The following is a 19,480-nucleotide window of genomic DNA, read 5'->3' as shown; positions in this document are numbered from 1 at the left end:
TTTGTGGGTTTTTGTTTGTCCACCTGCCTCTTGAGGATTGACCACAAGTTTTGAATGGGATTAAGGTCTGGGGAGTTTCCTGGCCATGGAACCAAAATGTCGATGTTTTGTTCCCTGAGCCACTTAGTTATCACTTATGCCTTATGGAAAAGTGCTCCATCATGCTGGAAAAGGCATTGTTAGTCACCAAACTGTTCTTGGATGGTTGGGAGAAGTTGCTCTTGGAGAATGTTTTGCTACCATTTTTTATTCATGGCTGTGTTCTTAGGCAAAATTGTGAGTGAGCCCACTCCCTTGGCTGAGAAGCAACCCCACACATGAATGGTCTCACGATGCTTTACTATTAGGCAAGAATGGTCGGCCATCAGTCAGTATGTGGCCCAGAAGTTGATTGACAGCATGCCAGGGCGCATTGCAGAGGTCTTGAAATAGAAGAGTCAACACTGCAAATATTGACTCTTTGCATAAACGTAATGTAATTGTCAATAAAAGCCTTTGACATGAAATGCTTGTAATTTTACTTCAGTATACCATAGTAACATCTGACAAAAAGGTCTAAAAACACTGAAGCAGCAAACTTTCTGAAAACCAATACTTGTGCCATTCTCAAAACTTTTGGCCATGGCTGTAATATCCCCTGTTCAGGCACCAAATGTGACAAGAATCACATAGACCAGAGTAAAATTCGACAGACGATAAAGTCGACATGTACTGCTACATCTGAGAGGCGTGTCATTAAATTGACTTTTATCCAACTGTAAATGAGCCCAAAAGCAGTTAGTAAGATCTGCTTGTTGATGAACACACTAATACTTTTTAGAAAATAATTTTGAATATAACAGCTACATAATGGGGGTTAAGGTGCATCAGGGAGATTGCTAGACTCTTCAGGGAGACAGGGACATTGCTGTAATTTCAAGGAGTCTCCCTGACAATGAGGGAAAGTTGGCAAGTATGCATTAACTTCATTTGAAAACATGCTGTCCCTGTCGCAATACATACATACATACATACATACATACAACAAGCAAAAACATAAGAAATTAAACAACCACAACCAAAGAAAAACATGTGTCAATATATATATTTATTTAGATATAACAAATGTCCAAATGGGCAGCACTGCTAAATCAATGATTGGTAAAATATCACAGAACCCTCTGTAGCAGCAAAGATAAGGTTATTTAGGAAAATTTAAATGGATCCTGTATCTTGTATGAAAACCTGTGCTGTACCAATGCAGCAAGTGGAGACCGAACACTGGGCCTGATTCAGACCCGCTCGCAAGCGCTATGTGCTCGCGAGCAGGTCGATGTTAGGCCACTGCGCATGCGCACGCCGGAGCCGGCTCCAACGTGCGCATGCGCGAGACCCGGCTAGCAACGGGCGCTCTGTCGCTCCGGGTCTCGCACCAAAAGGGGGTGGCTGTCGATTTTGATCGACAGCTCGCAGCGTTTTGGAGGCGTGGTGTGGGGGTGGCTTCACAAACGGAGGCGTTCCCATGTGAACTCCTGCTGTTTGTGGGCGGCCTCACTGACATCACCAGTGATGTCAGTGGGAGAGCTTCCGCCTCCATTAGAGCCAGAAGCTCTCTGGGGCTTGCGGCCACGAGACCCTACCACAAGGGTCTCGTTGCAAACTTGATGGTCGCGATGGTCTTGAAAAAAAAGACCGGCCCTGAATCAGAACGAGCGCTCTGTCAGAGCGACCGGCTCTGAATCAGGGCCTCAGTTTCATCATTATGTATCATTATATTATCAGTATTTTGTACCTGAAGATTATTTACATATGGCACAAGCTTCCGAGACTGGGAGTTAATAAATCTAGTAGAAACACAGTACCTTTATTATTCGCAATGATGTTTAAAGTTCAGCTAGGTGCTGGTGCCCACTGGCTGGAAGGATAAGTCCCTGATAAATTGTACCTTAACAGAGCAGCCACATCTGGCGTTCTTGATTTACCGGTACTAGGTAATTCCTGATGTCATTTGGCTGTGGGTGCTGTGGTGGTTGCAGGGCTGCCATCAGAATTTATGGGGCCCGGGACTGCCAAGATAGGCAGGCCCCCACCCTCACAACCCCAGACACTTACCATAGTTACCACTCTTCTTCTTCTTCTTCCGTTCTAACTGCTCCCCAGTCCTCACATGCCACGTCTCCTCTCTTATTCAGTGACGCAGTGTGACGTTATGATAGCCCTCCCTGAGCAGACGGTGTCTTCAGTCGATATTCACTATTCATGTAGGAAATCCCATTGTCCGGAAGATGCCTGTTTGTGTAGAAATATAATTAATGTCATTATCATACAACACAGGTTCAACCACCTGTTTCCCTCCTGCCCATGTGTCACTCCTGCCTCCTGCTCCATGTCCCATCTATCCCCTTGTCATTCCAGCTACATACCCAGTGTCATCTGCAGCTTCCTGCTCCCTATGTCACCTCCAGATCCCTGTAACATTCCAACTTCCTGCCCCGTCTCCCCCCCAGTACCTTGCGTCATTCCAGCCTCCTGCCCTGTGTCACCTCCAGATCCCTGCACCATTCCAACTTCCAGACCCATGTTTCCTGCAGCCTCCTACTCCCTATGTCACCTCCAGCAACATCCCAGCTTCTTGCCCTGTGTCTATTCCAGCCTCCTGCTCCCTGTGTCACCTCGTGTCTCCTGCCCCATGTTCCTTCCAGCCTCCTGTATCTCTCCTGCCCTCTGCCCTGTGTCGCCTCCAGTTCTGTTTCACCTCCACCTCGCTGTGTCATTCAAGCCTACTACTCCATGTCATTCTAGTCTCCTCATCCCTGTGTCACCTCCTGTCCCATTTCACCTGAGCTTCCTGCCTTATGGCACTCCAGCCTTTCACTACTTGTCTTTCCAGCCTTTTGCCCCTTGTCTTTCCAGCCTCATGCCCCCTTTCTGCCCCGTCTTTCCAGCCTCCTGCCCCCTTGTTTTTCCAGCCTCCTGCCCCCTTGTTTTTCCAGCCTCCTGCCCCCTTGTATATCCAGCCACCTTGTATATCCAGCCTCCTTCCCCCTTGTACATCCAGCCTCCTGCCCCCTTGTTTTTCCAGCCTCCTGTCCCCTTGTATATCCAGCCACCTTGTATATCCAGCCTCCTTCCGCCTTGTATATCCAGCCTCCTGCCCCCTTGTTTTTCCAGCCTCCTGCCCCCTTGTTTTTCCAGCCTCCTGCCCCCTTGTATATCCAGCCACCTTGTATATCCAGCCTCTTTCCCCCTTGTATAGCCAGCCTCCTGCCCCCTTGTTTTTCCAACCAGTTGCTTCTTGTATATCCAGCCACCTGCACCCTTTCCACCCCCTTGTCTTTCCATCCTGATGTCCCCCTTACCATTTGCTGGTCCGGGACTCCCAACCGGCCAACAGCTCCTCTCTTGGTATATTCCTCCTCTCCTCTGCAGGGAGCGCTATGTCACATGGTCAGCGTTGCACCGGCAGCAGTCCTGCAGGTAGGGCTTGTGCCACGCTGCTGAGCTCTCTATGGTCTTGCTCGGCAGCTGTTATGACGAGTTAGAGACGGATGTGCAGCGTGGGCTGGCGGCTGCACTAGGAGCGGGCAGGGCCCCCGAGTGTCCGGCTGCTGCTCTGTAAGGGGGATGGAGCGGGAGGGCATACATCCCTCCCTAGGCTTGTGCGGCGGCAGGGGTTAGGAGCAGGTGGCGGAGCTAGAGGGCTTACATGGGCTTGTGCAGCAGCAGGGGGTAGGAGCGGACGGGCGGGCCCCCCAAGTGTCCGGGCCAGGGACTCCAGTCCCGGCAGTTCCCCCCTGATGGCGCCCCTGGGTGGTTGTACAGTTCAGATGTAGCTGAGAGGCTGAAAACCACTGTGGGTTGAAGGGGCAGATGTCCGGTGACCCCTCACAAACACTTGTGTGCTACAGCCGACTACTGCTTGCAGGTGTAGCTGAGAGGCTGGAGATCTCTGCAGGTAGAGGTCCAGCATGTCTTGACATGCACCTTGCAGCCGGCTGTTACTTGATAGATAATGCCACGGAGGACTCCTATCTGAAGATGATACAGAGGTTCAACTTGCATATGGTAAATCTGTTCCCTAATGTGTTTCTTCCCATAGCTGGGATCTCTTCAGAGGGGTCATTGACAGTCTGCGCTATCGATAACCAGATCTGCTACTTTCGCCTAACAGAAGTCTTAGCTGCCTGAATTTCAAGTATTATGTAATTAGGTGCTATAGCAGAAACATCATAAGAGAATTTCACATTATGTCCAGACTTGGTTTTTGAGAGCTGGCTGCCCTCCCCTGCCTCCTGCTCCACCTCCTGCACTTCCTCTCCAACTTCTATCTCCCTCTCCTATTGTCCAATAGCCGACTCTCCCCTTCCATACTAACAAAGAACACAAAAGAGAAGACAAAGAAACACTGATAAATAAAACCTACACTAACACTACACTACACACAAGCACCCCATTGGCACATACAAATAAAAACAGACAGGACTGAATTAATAATTTAATATATACATAAGATAACAGAAAATAAGACAATTTACAGCTGCAATCAAAACTTGAAATTATGTTTCCAAAATCGCCAACAATAACCAACAACTACTAACCAGCAGCTCACTACACTCTTTGGGGTATTTATAAATGGTTTGTGATGTCAAATAGCACGTAGTATGGTGAAATCAATAGAAAAGCACCTGGAAGTGTTTTCAGTAGGTTTTACAGGTGCATTTGACAGAGGCTTCCATCTGAGAAAATAGAAACCGATGAAGCTTTTAGATATTCTAAATAGATGGACATCGACAGTGCAATTCAATAGACAGTAAAAAACGATGTTTAGTAAATGATGTATTTTTAGACACTAAACCGCTGGTGATGTTCATGGATTTGTAATTGATGGCAAAACCACCTCTTAGTTAATTCATCCCCTAGTTTCTTAGCTAAGGTACTTTCTACTATTCATATCAATTGAGAGATTATACACAGAAGTGCCAAAAGTCATGGGATTGATGCCTAGTATCGTGTTGGACCTCCTCTAGCCAGGCAAAGAGCAGCAATGCGCTGTGGCATCGACTCCACTAGTGGATGGAAGTCCGCTGGAGAGATGTTGACCCATGTCATCTGGATAGCTTCCCACAGCTCCATGATATTTGTAGGTGCAGGATCGTGGGAGCAAATGGACCTCTCCACCATGTCCCATATATGCTTGATTGAGTTCATGATGGGTCAACATGGCAGCCATACCATTCGTCGGAACTTTCCGGAATGCTCCCCGAATCAATTCTGGACAATTTTGGACCGATGACACAGTGTATTTTCCTGCTGGAATATTCCATGGTTGTGGGGGTACATGAAGTCCATGAAGTGCTGCAAATCATCATCAAGCAGTGCAACGTAGCGGTTACCGGTCAATGATGTGTTCAGGCAGACCAGCGGATACAACCCGTGCCATGTGAACACACCCCACACCATTATGGAAGCACCACCAGCCTGAATGGTGCCTTGACAACTGGGGTCCATGGCCTCATGTGGTCTGAGCCACACCCGACTCTACCTTTAGTCAAACAACTGGAAAAATCACTCATCAGATCACGCAATATGTTGTAAGTCCGCCAGCGTCCAATTAGTGACATCACAAGCCCAGGTGAGGCCCTGTGCCGTAGTGTTAACAAGGGGACTCTGGTAGGTCTTCTGCTCCCATATATGATGGTAGCTAAAGAACACTGCACTGACCTGCTGTATATGCATCTGGTACCTCCTGCATTGAATGTGGAAGTGGTTTGAGCCAGTGTCGCTTGTTTGTTACCACGGACAATTCTATCCAGATATCACTGGTCACAATCATTGAGTCCCCGAGGTCGGCCAATGCGCTGTCCATGGCTGTAATGCCTTCCATGAGGTATTCCCGGTACAAACATGATAATGAAAATCGAGGAATGTTGAATGTCTGCAAAACTTTGGAAATGGAATGTCCCATCTGCCTAGCACCCACTATCATGCCCCGTTCGAACTGAAATAATTCAAATTGCCTTGCCAGGAGCAGCCTAGCCAGTGTTCAAACTGTCTCACGAGATGTCAGATTACATCTGATGCAGGTCTGGGCATTTCCAAGATGTCACAGTACAGTGATGCCACCTACCAATACCTTTACATACTGCCATCCCATTACTTTTGGCACTACAGTGTACTTCCTTCTCTTTGTCCACAACCAATGAACAATAAATGAGAACGATTACATACCATGGAACTTAAGGAAAATGGACACCTGAACTGGCTAATAGCGTACTGAGTATAGGAAAAACCACTATACAGAAAGTGAGGACTGTGAGGTCCTATAGAGTAGTAGTTGCGGTCCTCCCTAAGAGTCAATTTATGAAATGAAGAAGTGATAGAGGAAAGTACTCTATTGGAGGAGGCACTGTTTTTCATAAAAATCAATATTCTAAAACAACTTCTATTGGAAATCTTAAGTAAAATATCACTTAAAACATATAACATAATATCATGGATGTGTTTGGTTGTGGACAAGATTTAAGGTGGGTACATATGGTACAATGTAGTTAATGATCTTGAACTCTCGCTGGCAGCTCCAGTGCACGATGTGCAGCAAAAGCTGCATGATGTACACCAGATCTATTGTGCACAATCTAATGATTTGCATATTATTAGATTAGATCCGTGTGTGCATCTGTGTCATCCATGACATTGTTCAGCGTGCATACACATGGACGATGTGTGCCAAATCGTGAAAGATAGGTCGAGATCTTTCTGCATGTTCAATGATCAATGACAGCGGGAGCATCGGCATCGTTATCATGTCCGCATACTGCACTTTTTAAATGAGATGTTGTTCCAATTTGTCGAAAACAGCCATATCGTTAAAAAATCATACCGTGTGAGAGCCCTAAGGGTTCTGGCTGTAAAAATGTCTGAGAGGTCTGGGCAGAAGCTGGGAGATCTTATGTAACTTTTTCTCATGCAGTCAGGTGGCCTAGAGAGGAGTGGTAACGACTGATTCCGGATTCTGGAATACTGAGTGCCAGGATTGAACTGGAGAACTGTACACAGGGATTGAACCGGAATACTGGACACCGGGATTGAACCGGAATACTGGACACCGAAACTGAACCAGAATACTGGACACTGGAATTGAACCAGAATATTGGACACCGGAATTGAATCAGAATACTAGACACCAAGATTGAATCAGACTACTAGTCACTGGGATTGAACCGGAATACTGGACACCGGGATTGAACCAGAATACTGGACACCGGAATTGAAATGGAATACTGGACACCGGGATTGAACCAGAATACTGGACACCGGAATTGAAATGGAATACTGGACAACGGGATTGAACTGGAATAGCTGAAACCAGGAGTGCTGAAGATGAGAACTGTGCTGGAGGTCACTGTGCTGAAGAATCTGAAGAAATTCTCTATCAGTTTGCAGCAGGATACAGACTACAAAGCACTGGCACCAGCAGACTGCAGGGAAATCCTTATATATCCCTGGACTGTTGGGGCTTGGCTGCTGTGGTCAGCTGGTCTGGGAGCAGTGCTCTGAGTGGTGGGGGAGAGTCATGTGAGTCCAACATGGCTGCGCCCAAACTGAGTTTTGAAAGGAACTCTGGTGTGCAGTCTGAGTACTAGCAAGCAGGCATTGAGAGCAATGCATCTTAATGATTTCTGCAGTTCAAGTCCAGCACTACTATTTGGAGTGCAAACACTGGGCCCGATTCAGACGCTCTCGCTAGGATGCATTTGCATGCAACCAGCCGATGTTTGCATTCTGCGCATGCATACGCATTGCAGTGCGTGAACCAGTACGAGCGATCGGGAAGCGTTTGCTCGCTGCGCATAGACAGCATGGCTGAATGAGTGACAGGAGAAGCCGCTTGTGGGTGGTGACAGGGGCTGGCCACTAGAAACGGGGGAGTGGAGGTGCGAACGCAGGCGTGCCTGAGCGTCTTAACGCCATAATTAAGTGGCAGCATCATAGTACACGTCACTTGGCTAAATTTTACACTGAAGTGCTTGGTATGGCTTGTGAATTTTACACTGAAGTGCTGAAGTGCTTGAGTATGGTCAACCACAAGTGCTGCATTCGCTTCTGATGGTACTCGATGTTAGCGATGGTTGCATACACTTCCTGGAGATGACGTGCATTAGTGAGCATCTTAAGACAGGCTAGTGGGTGTCTGCATACACAATGCGATCGCACGTTAAGACATAGTGAGCGTGCTCAGGGCGGATTAACGGGGGGGCGACAGGGGTGATCGTCCCTGGGCCCCCACACGGCAAGGGGCCCCACAATCATCGGGGTTAAAGTGGACCGGAGGAGACGGAACCAGTTCCGCCTCCTCCGGCCAACCTAACCCCGGCGCTGCAGGGAGGCTCTATTTACCAGGCGCCTGCTGGTTAGCGCCCGGCTCCCTCCCCGCAGCGGCAGCCGGAGTCGGAGGCTTGAGCTCACGTGAGCTCCAGCTTCTGGCTCACGCAGTGCACTATGGCAGAGACGTCATAACGTCTCTGCCATAGTGCAGAGGAGCAGCCGAGCAGACAGCAGCGGACGTGGGGCTTAGCTTAAGGTAAGTATGAGCTTTTTTTTTTTTTTTAGTGCAAGCGGCCTACTGGGGGCATTACTGGTGGGGGGCATTACTACAGGGGACATTACTCGGGCGGGAGCATTACTATTGGGGCATTACGCGGGGAGGGGGGAGGCATTACTACTGGGGGCATTACTGGCGGGGGGGCATTACTACTGGGGGCATTACTCAGGGGGGAGCATTACTACTTAGGCATTAATCGGGGAGGGGGGAGGCATTACTGGGGGGGGCATTACTACTGGGGGCATTACTGGGGGGGAATTACAACTGGGGGCATTACTCAGAGGGGGAGGCATTACTACTGGGGGCATTAATCAGGGGGCATTACTATTGGGGGCTCTACTAGAGAGGGAGCATTAGTATTGGGGGCACTAATAGAGGGGCATTACAACTGGGGGCATTTCTACAGAGGGCTCTACTAAAGGGGGAATGACTACTGGGGGCATTACTATTGGGGGCACAACTACATGGGTATTACTACTGGGGGATTTATACAGGGGCATTACTATTGGGCACACACCCAATTACTACTGGGGGGCATTACTATTTGGGGCACAACTACAGGGGTATTACTACTGGGGGCATTTATACAGAGAGCATTACTACAGTGGGCACTACTAATGGGAGTATTGCATAGGGGCAGTGCATAAGGGGCACTACTACTGGGTGCACTGCATACGGGGCACTATCACTGTGGGCACTGACACTACTGGGGGCTCTGCATAAGGTCCCCATTGCGCATAGCCAAGCTTGTCACATTTAATAGGGGCCTCCACATGTTTGTTGCTCAGGGGCCCCAATAGACCTTAATCCGGCCCTGGGCACCGCAGGGCAGGGGGCGCTATTTGGGACTGTCAATTTTCCTGTTTATTATCATTCTCACTTGTAGCTTACTCTTCTTTTATCCCCAGCATCTCCTGGCCTCCCCTATCTCTTCCCTGGCCCTTACCCATGGCCCTTTTTCAGTTGCACTTTCTTATGTCCCTATTTAAAAAATGGGGGGGGGGGCGCAAATGCTTTCTCTTGCACAGGGCACCAAAAAGTCTAGTTACGGCTCTGGTCGGGATAGTGACATATAACAAATGACAGATAAGGTATTTGAGGTGCTGAAGCGTAACATGATAAGGATAATGTGTTCAGTATGTCTAAGCAGTACGACTGAACAATTACAATACAAATAACAATGATCACATACACATAATTAAAAAGCACCATGTGTAATTAAAGGTATACATTTCTTAAGGTTATTGCTGCATCACAATTATTTGGAGAAATACACCAAACAGATTTTGATGATACACTCACAACATAAATCAGTGTTGATTCAAGGAGAATGGTTATAGGATAGTGGGATATTGTATTCCAAATTCTGCTGCTCACTGTGTGCCAGATTAGCAGTGAACAGTTAGTAAGAGATATGTACTGACAACTATACTGCAGTTAAATCTACTTTCTCACTTCTGCTGTCAGCTGTTTGCCTCTAGGGCACATTTCCAAGATTGCTCATTTCATTCCCTTCAAAGTTCTACTATCAGACACATTGATGGCTTGTTTAGTAAGTAGTCAAATAGGTATTCTGCTTACATGGTGGTTCACTTGAAATTGTCTCTGGCCGAGGGGTTTCTGTATTAAACTTGAGTTGTCCATGGCCAATTACTTCCAATCCCTCAGTTAAATAGATTTGAAAATATATTCGTCCTCTTTGAGTATAGTCTGTGTTTTTTGTGTAAAATGTTAATAATACCCCTTTCAGACATACGACCCAGGAAATTTCCTGCTCAGACCCAGGAATTTCTCCTGTGCAAATTCCCGGGTATTTGGTAGAGACCCCCCTTTCACACTACAACGTCTACCCGGGAAATTCCCAGGTAGACCCCTTTCAGACAAAAGCAGGTTTTTTAGATTACATGGCAACTGCTGGACACAAAGATGAGGTGGAGCTGATGTGAGTGGTGCCAGGCCCTGATCACACACAACAATGTGCCCCCTGTGACTGGCATGCTGTGTATGTGGGGGTGCACATAATTTGAATCACTGTCCAACATGTCCCCAAACTACCTGCCCTGGCAGCTCGCCCCCATCCCCAGGTCTCTGGCTGGGCTGCCCCTGGACACAAGTCTCCTGCCTGGCACTGATCACGGGCACAGAGAAGAGCAGAGCAGCGGCCGAGGTGCCAGGGCCAGACAGGCCGGGTACAGGTGCACGAAGAGCAGTCGCCCACCCATATTTGCGGCAGCAGCAGCGTCCCACCCAGCCCTCCCCGCCTCTCACCTCTACAGTGGCCGGGGCAGGCAGAACCCCCAGCGAGCCAGCATCTCACCCTGTCACCCGATGCTATGCCCGGGAAATAGGGGCAGTAGTGGTGGTCCAGCGGGAGTGTGGACGGGTGGTGAGCGGCAGCGCTGAGCGTCCTATAGGACGCTCTGCGCTGTCAGCTCAAAGCAGCAGCGCTGAGCATCCTATAGGATGCCAACTCCATGTAAAAGCTGCTTGGTGCTGCCCGGGAGTAGTAAATTCCCGGGTAGCACCATTCAGACAGAGGCAGGGTAGTTTCCCGGGACTTGAGTCTCGGGAAAAACCCTGGTCGATTGCAGGGGCGGCTACCCGGGAACGTGTTCCCGGGTAGGTACCTTTCAGACAGACTTGGCTTCCCGGGAATTTGGCTGAAGCAGGGCAAATTCCCGGGAATCTCGAGATGTCTGAAAGGGGTATAAGTCTGGGTTGCTTGTCCATTGGTCTCTAATAACCGAGCACCATTATTAAAATAAGAGGGCTGCAATTAGAAATTGTGAGGACCAGTACAAATGAAATAGACAGTGACCAGACAGCATCTCCTACCTTTACTGTACCCCTTCCCTTAACCTTTCCTGAAAATCTTTCCTAACCCACAACAATGCAGCTCATCTACTTCGGATGGATTTGCTGTACATTCAATCAAAAGTAAGAATACTGATAATTTCAAAGTACAGGCTGCACCTTTCTATTCCGCTAATTCTTCTAATGAATGCTTGATATACTCAGAACCAGGGCTGGTGCTAGGGTGTTTGGCTCCCCCTGCAAGTATAAATTTGCTCCCGCCCTCCCATTTTTACAAAGTGACTGCGCGCACCGAAGATGCTTACCGCAAAAAGAGGTGCATGGCCAAACAATAGTACATCCAATTCAAATTACACCACACAGTAGCGCAATCTTATTTACATTACACAGCACGTTGTACCTCTGATTTACATTACACCAAATAGTAGTAGTTTTGGGGGATATGCCGCAAATATACTGTAATATATTGTAATACATAGGCCCCAAAGTGTCACTTTACCAGATAAGAAAAAAAAAATTGCATTCAAAACTGATACTCTACTTTTGCACACTAGATGTCAGTGTTGCACAAAGCTATGTCAGCGTGTAAGCTGTGGTAATGTATTCAAGAACCTATCTGTTCATATAACTAATGCATTTATTCATCTTCATTCTATATTATTTTCCTTTTGCATTTTTCTCAGATATGTTACATGCAAATTTGAACATTGTTTTAAATCTTTCCATTTTTTTAACATATGAATATTTCTCCTCTGCATGACATTGCTGCATTTGCGATCCCAGCACTGAGACCAAGGTCCCAGGCTGGGATCACCATCGGTGGTCGATGGTCGCGATGGTGGATGGCGCTGGTTTGACAGCCAGCTGAGTAAGCCTCATTTAGCACTGTGCACACGCAGATTCCCCATAATTGATAATCTGATACAGCAGTGGACTTGCGTGCAATGCTGAATCAGCCCCTTTGTCATTTATACTCCTTCAACATGCAAGGTCCACTGAAATTTCAGGATATATTCTGCTTGTTGAAAAAATAAATAAACATTAATTTTATATACAGTATATCATATATAATCCTCCAGGATTCATCCTCTATTCATGTATGTTGGGCTGTGTTTAGGAGGACGTTCAGATAAGCTCTTGTGATTTTACTTTGATATATTAAAATGGAAGTACAGTAACATCAGATAAGCAGATAATTATATACACATTTTTGGTACCCCCTCACTTATTATTACTTTCACTGCTTTGTAGTAATTAATGATATCACACTACTATTTTTGGCATGGGTGAAATTAGAATCTAAATAACTGGCTTATAGCCTTTGATTACATAATATATTGGTACATAGGCACCCAGGGCCGATGCTAGGGTGTTCGGTGCCCCTTGCAAACTATAAATTTGCGCTCTCCCAATTTATTACAGAAAGGGGCATGGTCTTACAAGGAAGGGGCATGACCCCACAATAGTGCTCCCCAATTCAAATTATGACACACAGTAGTGCAATCTTATTCACGTTATGACACACAGTAGTGCCCCATATTCTAGTTACATCACACAGTAGTGACCCTTATTCATGTTACACCATATGGTAGTAGTGCCCATTATACACATAATACCACAGTAGTAGTGCCCCTTATACACATAATACCGCAGTGGTAGTGCCCCTTATACACATGATGCTCATAGTAGTGCCCCTTAAACATATAATGCCACAAGTAGTGCCCCTTATCCACAATGTCTACAGTAGTGCCCCTTATACACAATGCCGCCAGTACTGCTCTTTATACACATAATGCCTTCAGCAGTAGTGGCCCTTACACATAATGCCTTCAGCAGCAGTGCCCCTTACACATAATACCCACAGTAGTAGTGCCCCTTACAGATAATGCAGACAGTAGTATTGCCTCTTTTACACACAATGCCTACTGTAGTAGTGCCCCTTACACATAACAGTAGCAGTGCCCTTTACACGTAATGCCACATAGAGACAACACTCTACTTACCTGAAGCCCCACTTCTGGCCCGCTGCCTTCCGACAGCTCTTCATGCTTGACACTATGGGAGAGACGTCATGACATCTCTCCCTACACACACTGCAGGAGCCGGAAGGTGGAGTCGGGAGTTTGCTCCAACCTCCGACTGCAGGGATGGAACGCGCTGGTAACAAAATCTCTGCGGGCGCCCGGCAAATGGAGAAGGCAGCGCCTTTCTAGATGGGCATTCCCCTACTGCGCAGAGACAGCTTAACCGCATTGCGGAAGCCCTGTAGGCACCCATATGGCGTAGGATGTATGTGTTATCCAAAGATAGCACTATTTGTTCTATATTTATTATTTGCCTATTTATTCTCCTCTGCATGGATTTGATGTACAGTTGAAGAACAGTACAAGGAGCTGAGCTGTATTATTTAGACTGGAATTTGTTGAGTACCTTTTGAAGCATGTGTCTGGAATGCATATTAACGTGAGAATGTACCGTATTTATATATGTGTGTATGTAACACTAATGTACATAACATTCACCAAGTGAAATATAGCATTATAATGTTAATGTGTTTGGCTTTGTACCAAGTAAAAAGTAAAAAGTGCTTATCTGATTTCAGTTTCCCTGGAACCAGCTGATTAAACTGTATATTGATGGAACTAAACAGGACATTTTCATATTATTCCAACCTTTGACTTCCAATTAATAGATATCACACAGCGTAATCATGTATAAAATGTTTTATTACACAAAAATAGGACATATGTCATTCCCTGAACAGCAATAAAACCAGGCTTATATAAATTAGCCCAGACACTTGTAGATGTTACTCCTCACTCCTTGTGGCCACTCCAGAACATTTTTTATGTTGGAGGGTAAGATATAAGTTCATTTTGGCACCCCCCTCCTTTCCCCACTTTCCAACTTACCTGTTGCTGGGTGGAGGCAGAAGTGGTACTACAAGGGAGGAGGCTGCCACCACGGAAGAAGAGGAGGGCAGGACCACCAGTGATGAGGAGGCAGCACCACAGTGGAGCAGGAGACAGCAATAGGCTGCACAACGCTTACACTGCATGGAGGAGGTGGTGTAATGTGCGGCCTTTTAACTTAAAAGACTGCACATTACAGATCTTTCATGGAGTGCAGGGGCCCTGCAGCCTATTGCTATAATGCAGAGCCACTGACCTTCAGCACCCGCCACTCCACTGCCACCTCTCTAATGTCAGAGTGGCAACTCTGAAATGTTTGTGGGGAGGCGGGAGAGTGCCCCCTTTCCCCCCTCTTCATCCGGCGCCTATGATATAGTAGTAGAGTACTGTTTTTATTATTTCAACAGAATTCTGAACACAATTGAAAGTGTTGATGGTCTTCGTTTATACCATACTGTATTTATGGGATGCAGTCACCAAGGTGACAATCACAATGTTGATAGTCATAATGTCGCCAGTACAATGTTGACAGTTATGACATGGTACCTTCAATATGTTGACATGAGAAATGTCAACATACTGTGGAATGCCAACATTAGGGTTAAGCTGTGAGAGCATAGGGTTAGGCTTAGGAACTAGGGGGAGGGTTAGAGTTTAGGGATGTTATTTACTACTGCATGACCAGACCGCTGGAGCCATAAGACACCCCCAGCCCGTGGGAGCCCTGCTATATTAGGAAACATCAGGAGAACCAGCAGTAGTTTATACTGTGTGTCTAGCCTACTGATTATGATAAAGAAGTTAATACACATTGTAAATGTTTTAGTCTAAATAAAATAGCCAATGTTCTAACAGTGAAATGTTGTATTTTTTAAATCTGTTGAAATAACCTACCTTATAAATTCAAGAGTATATTTTTTAAATGAGCCTAGGTGTGAGTGAGGTTACAGTATCTCTGCAAAAGGAAAAATATACATAGCTATTTAGCTTGTTCTCCACCTTTGCTAGTTCAGTTAGTAATGAAAACACTGGCGAGGTCCCTCGGTTACTGCTGGTCTGCTGCTAGATTCCCCAGGTGGAATTCCATCAAACAGTTTGGCAGCAGAAACCCATCATAAATACCATTAAGACATAATCATCACAAGCTAATATCAACCAGCTGCTAAACACAACATCTCTCTAACATTATTGTCCTTCTGCTCCTGACCGCTAGTGAAGTGCAGCTCTGTGATGCTTTGAAGGCAGATTTTCACATACTATTTTATAGGTTTTTAAAACTTTTTCAATTAATGAAATAGATGCAGTTAAATGCCACAAGACATGTTTCCTTGGGAATTAATATATATATATATATATATATATATATATATATATATTTATGTTGGAGAGTAAATACACTAGTTATGTTTTCATAGCAGTTTCCAACGGGAAGTGCAGATATATTACTTTTTTAGAAGAATAACTCTCTCATTATGTTTATCCTCTTGTGCCTCTTAATTTGCTAACCTATGGTCCATACTAACCCTCATCTTCAGCATACGTACATACCATCTACAAAGTTCCTCTAAACCAGGGGTCAGCAACCTTTGGCTATCAGGGTGTTGACTGCAATCTAGTAATCTAGTCAAGTGCTCAGTTTGCCAGTTCTACATTTATATGTGTGTGTAGATCAGCCATAATATTAAAACCACCTGCCTAATATTGTCTAGTTCCCCCTCCTGCCGCCGAAACAGCTTTGAACCATTGAGATATGGACTCCACAAGACCTCTGAAGGTGTCCTGTAGTATCTGGTACCAAGATGATAGCAGCAGATCCTTTAACATTCTATAAGTTGCGATGTGGGACCTCCATGGGACTTGTTTTTCCAGCAGATATCACAGATGCACAATCAAATTGAGATCTGAGGAATTTGGAGGCCAAGTCAACACATTGAACTCTCTGTCATGTTTCTCAAACCATTCCTGAAATATTTTTACAATGTGCCTTATGCACATTTCCTGCGGAAAGAGGTCATTGCCATCAGGGAATACTGTTGCCATAAAAAAAAATATACTTAGTCTGCAACAATTTAGTTGAGTGGTAAGTAACACCCACATGAATGCCAGGACCCAAGGTTTCCTAGAACATTGCCCAGAGCATCACACTGCCTCCGCCAGCTTGCCTTCTTCCCATAGTGCATCCTGGTGTCATTTCTTCTCCAGGTAAAAGAAGGACACGCACCTGGCCGTCCACATGATGTAAAAAATAAAACGTGATTCATCAGACCAAGCCACCTTCTTCCATTGCTCCATGGTCCAGTTCTAACACTCATGTGTCCATTGTAGGTGCTTTCAGCAGTGGACAGGGGTCAGTATGGGTACTCTAACTAGTCTGCAGCTATGCAGTCCTATATGCAGCAAGCTGTGATGCACTGTGTGTTCTGACACCTTTTTATCATAGCCAGGATTAACTTTTTCAGCAATTTGTGTTTCACTAGCTCTTCTGTGTTATAGGAACAGATGGTCTAGCCTTCAATCCCCGTGTGCATCAATGAGCCTTGGGGGCCCATGACCCTGTTGCCTGTTCACCGGTTGTCCTTTCTTATGTGATACCCCCAATTCTGGGAGTATCACTAATAAGATGCCTGGTTTATGTGGGATAGATGTGTCTAATATTTATTTGGGTATACATGATGCCCCAGGGCTGTGATGTATATTATTTATGTACTGGACACTGGCACTTGTATGTCTTATATTATGCCCGCTGGACAGTCTCTATTCCCCTTTACCCCCCTCCCCCAGGATTATGAACTGTCCCCAGCCATGGTCTGTTAATGGTGGGGTGGTGCAGGGTCTGAACTGCCCCACTGGACTTGAGGGGAGCCCAGCTCGCCCTCCTACAGTGATATATGGCAATTGTAACTGTAATGTAGCATGCACACCCGGCAGGAACAGAGCCGGCGCGTGTCAAGGACCCGGACAGAGCCTTTAAGAGGAGCTGTCCAGCTGACTGGCAGTTAGTCCTGAGGCAGTGTGATACAGTGCAGGGTCCGCGCACTCACCGGACAGCTGTGAGATTGTCAGCGGGAGCCGCTGGTGCCGCTTACAGGGTGAGAGGATGGACTGACCGGAGCGCGGTCACCCGGAGCTTGTCAGGAAGCTGTTGCTGCTTGGGAGAGGAAGCAGCCTAGGCGGGACTGTCCTGAAGCCTTCCCCCTCTGTGGTGACTGACAGCGGGGGCTGGATTGGAGGAATGGATGCTATCACAGGTGCTGCAAGCGCTGATCAACTGGACTACAAGAATTAGGTCTGTTAGATGCCCAGTGTTTTGCAGTACACGGAACTGACAGAAACTGCAGACAGGTATAGACAATTAAAGGGCTAATTACCTGTGAGCTCATAGTAGTGTCTGCAACACTAAGAGATTAACTACAATACAGCCATAGATAGAGCCTGATGGAGTTAATTTATTCCTCATCTACTTTATAGCAGCAGGATAATTCCTTCTCCTATACCCAGATACTCAGCTTGAATTAACAGTTATTAAGGAACTGTGTTGTTTCGTCCAGACCAACTAAACTTGACTAATGTTGTATTATACGGGGTTAAACTTTCTCTGCTAACACCCGTGAATAAAACTACCAGAGTATACTCATTGTAGGCAAAGGCAGCCTTCTTCAGGGACAGCTACAGGCTATCTTAAAGAGGTTCCAAGCCCGGGCTTGCAGCATTCAAGGGCCAGCGACAGTATTACCATCAGTGGCAGTGTAGCATTCACAGATAACTTCAGATGTCCTAGCAACATAGCCTTAAGGCCTTGGTTATTGAAAAGTGCACCAACGCAAGGGGTTCTGGCCAGACATTCAGGGACTAAATGTTCACTAGGTTGCAAATATTGTTTTATACAAATGGTTAATGGTATTATTATATGTGGTGTGGGTAAAATAGTGTATTGCTAACCCCTTTACCTTGCAGCACAAGAACAAAGTGCTTCTGGTAAATAAAATTACCCAGGGATCCAAGTGTCTTTCCTGTAGTCTTATGCATGTATACATTGTTTTCATGTGAATTGTTGTTTCAACTTTGTCTTGCACCACTTTGCTCTTTTGTGAAATGGTTATGTGCGAATAAATTCAACTTATTGTTGATATTTGTATTGAATAATTTGGAAGACTAACAGACGAACCAGGAACTGTATTTGGTAAGAAATCCACACCTTACTACACAAATCAATCCTAGTGGTCAGGGTAGCACACTTGGACCACTTTTGTTAGGAACTAGCCACTGCATACCCGGAACACCCCACAATATCTGCCATTTTCTAGATGTTCTGACCCATTCATTTAGCAAACAAAATTTGGCCCTTGTCAAAGTTGCTCAGATCCTTATGTTTGCCCATTTTTCCTACTTCCAACACATCAATTTCAAGACCTGAGTGTTCACTTACTGCCTAATATATCCCACCCCTTAACATGTACTAATGTAACAAGATAATCAATGTTATTCACTTCAACTTTCAGTGGTTTTAATGTTATGGCTATAGATAAGGAGCTATAGATAAGAGAAGAATGCTCATTGTGTGATATTGTAACATTGTGCCCTTAAATAAGGTGTCAAATTTATGAGTAATTTTAGGTGAAAATAAAGCAGGCTTATCTGATATCACTTTTCCACTCCTCAAAGCCAAGGCAACCATGTTTACTGTTCCGTTATGGAAATAATCTATAATGCAGAGGTTCCTAAACTCTGCCATTACAGTCCAGGTTTTAAGGATATCCATACTTGAGTCCAGATGATTAAATTAAGTTGACTGAGGTACTACTTAAGACACCTGTGTACAAGCATGGATATCCTTAAAACGTGATCTAAAATAGCAGAGTTTGGGAGCCTCTGCTATAATGAACATATAAACACACTCTGATACAATACCATAACACAATGTGGACTTATTCAACAGAACAGACTCCCAAATAATATATATATATATATATATATATATATATATATATTGCAAAGGCAATCGGCACTCCTGGTACAGATGACAAGGTTTAAACAGCGTATGTAGTCAACGTTTCAAAGCCTTTATTTATGGCTTTTTCGTCAGGACTAATAAAACAAACTTAACACATCTTAACTTATAACAGTTCATTCACCCAGTGAACAAGTGCCATGTCCGTATTGGGACCACACCCCA

This window comes from Taudactylus pleione, unplaced genomic scaffold, assembly GCF_031769625.1.
Source record: "Taudactylus pleione unplaced genomic scaffold, aTauple2 ptg000075l, whole genome shotgun sequence".
NCBI lineage: Eukaryota > Metazoa > Chordata > Amphibia > Anura > Myobatrachidae > Taudactylus > Taudactylus pleione.
The sequence above is the reverse complement of the archived record's forward strand: the minus strand, read 5'-3'. Positions refer to the sequence as shown.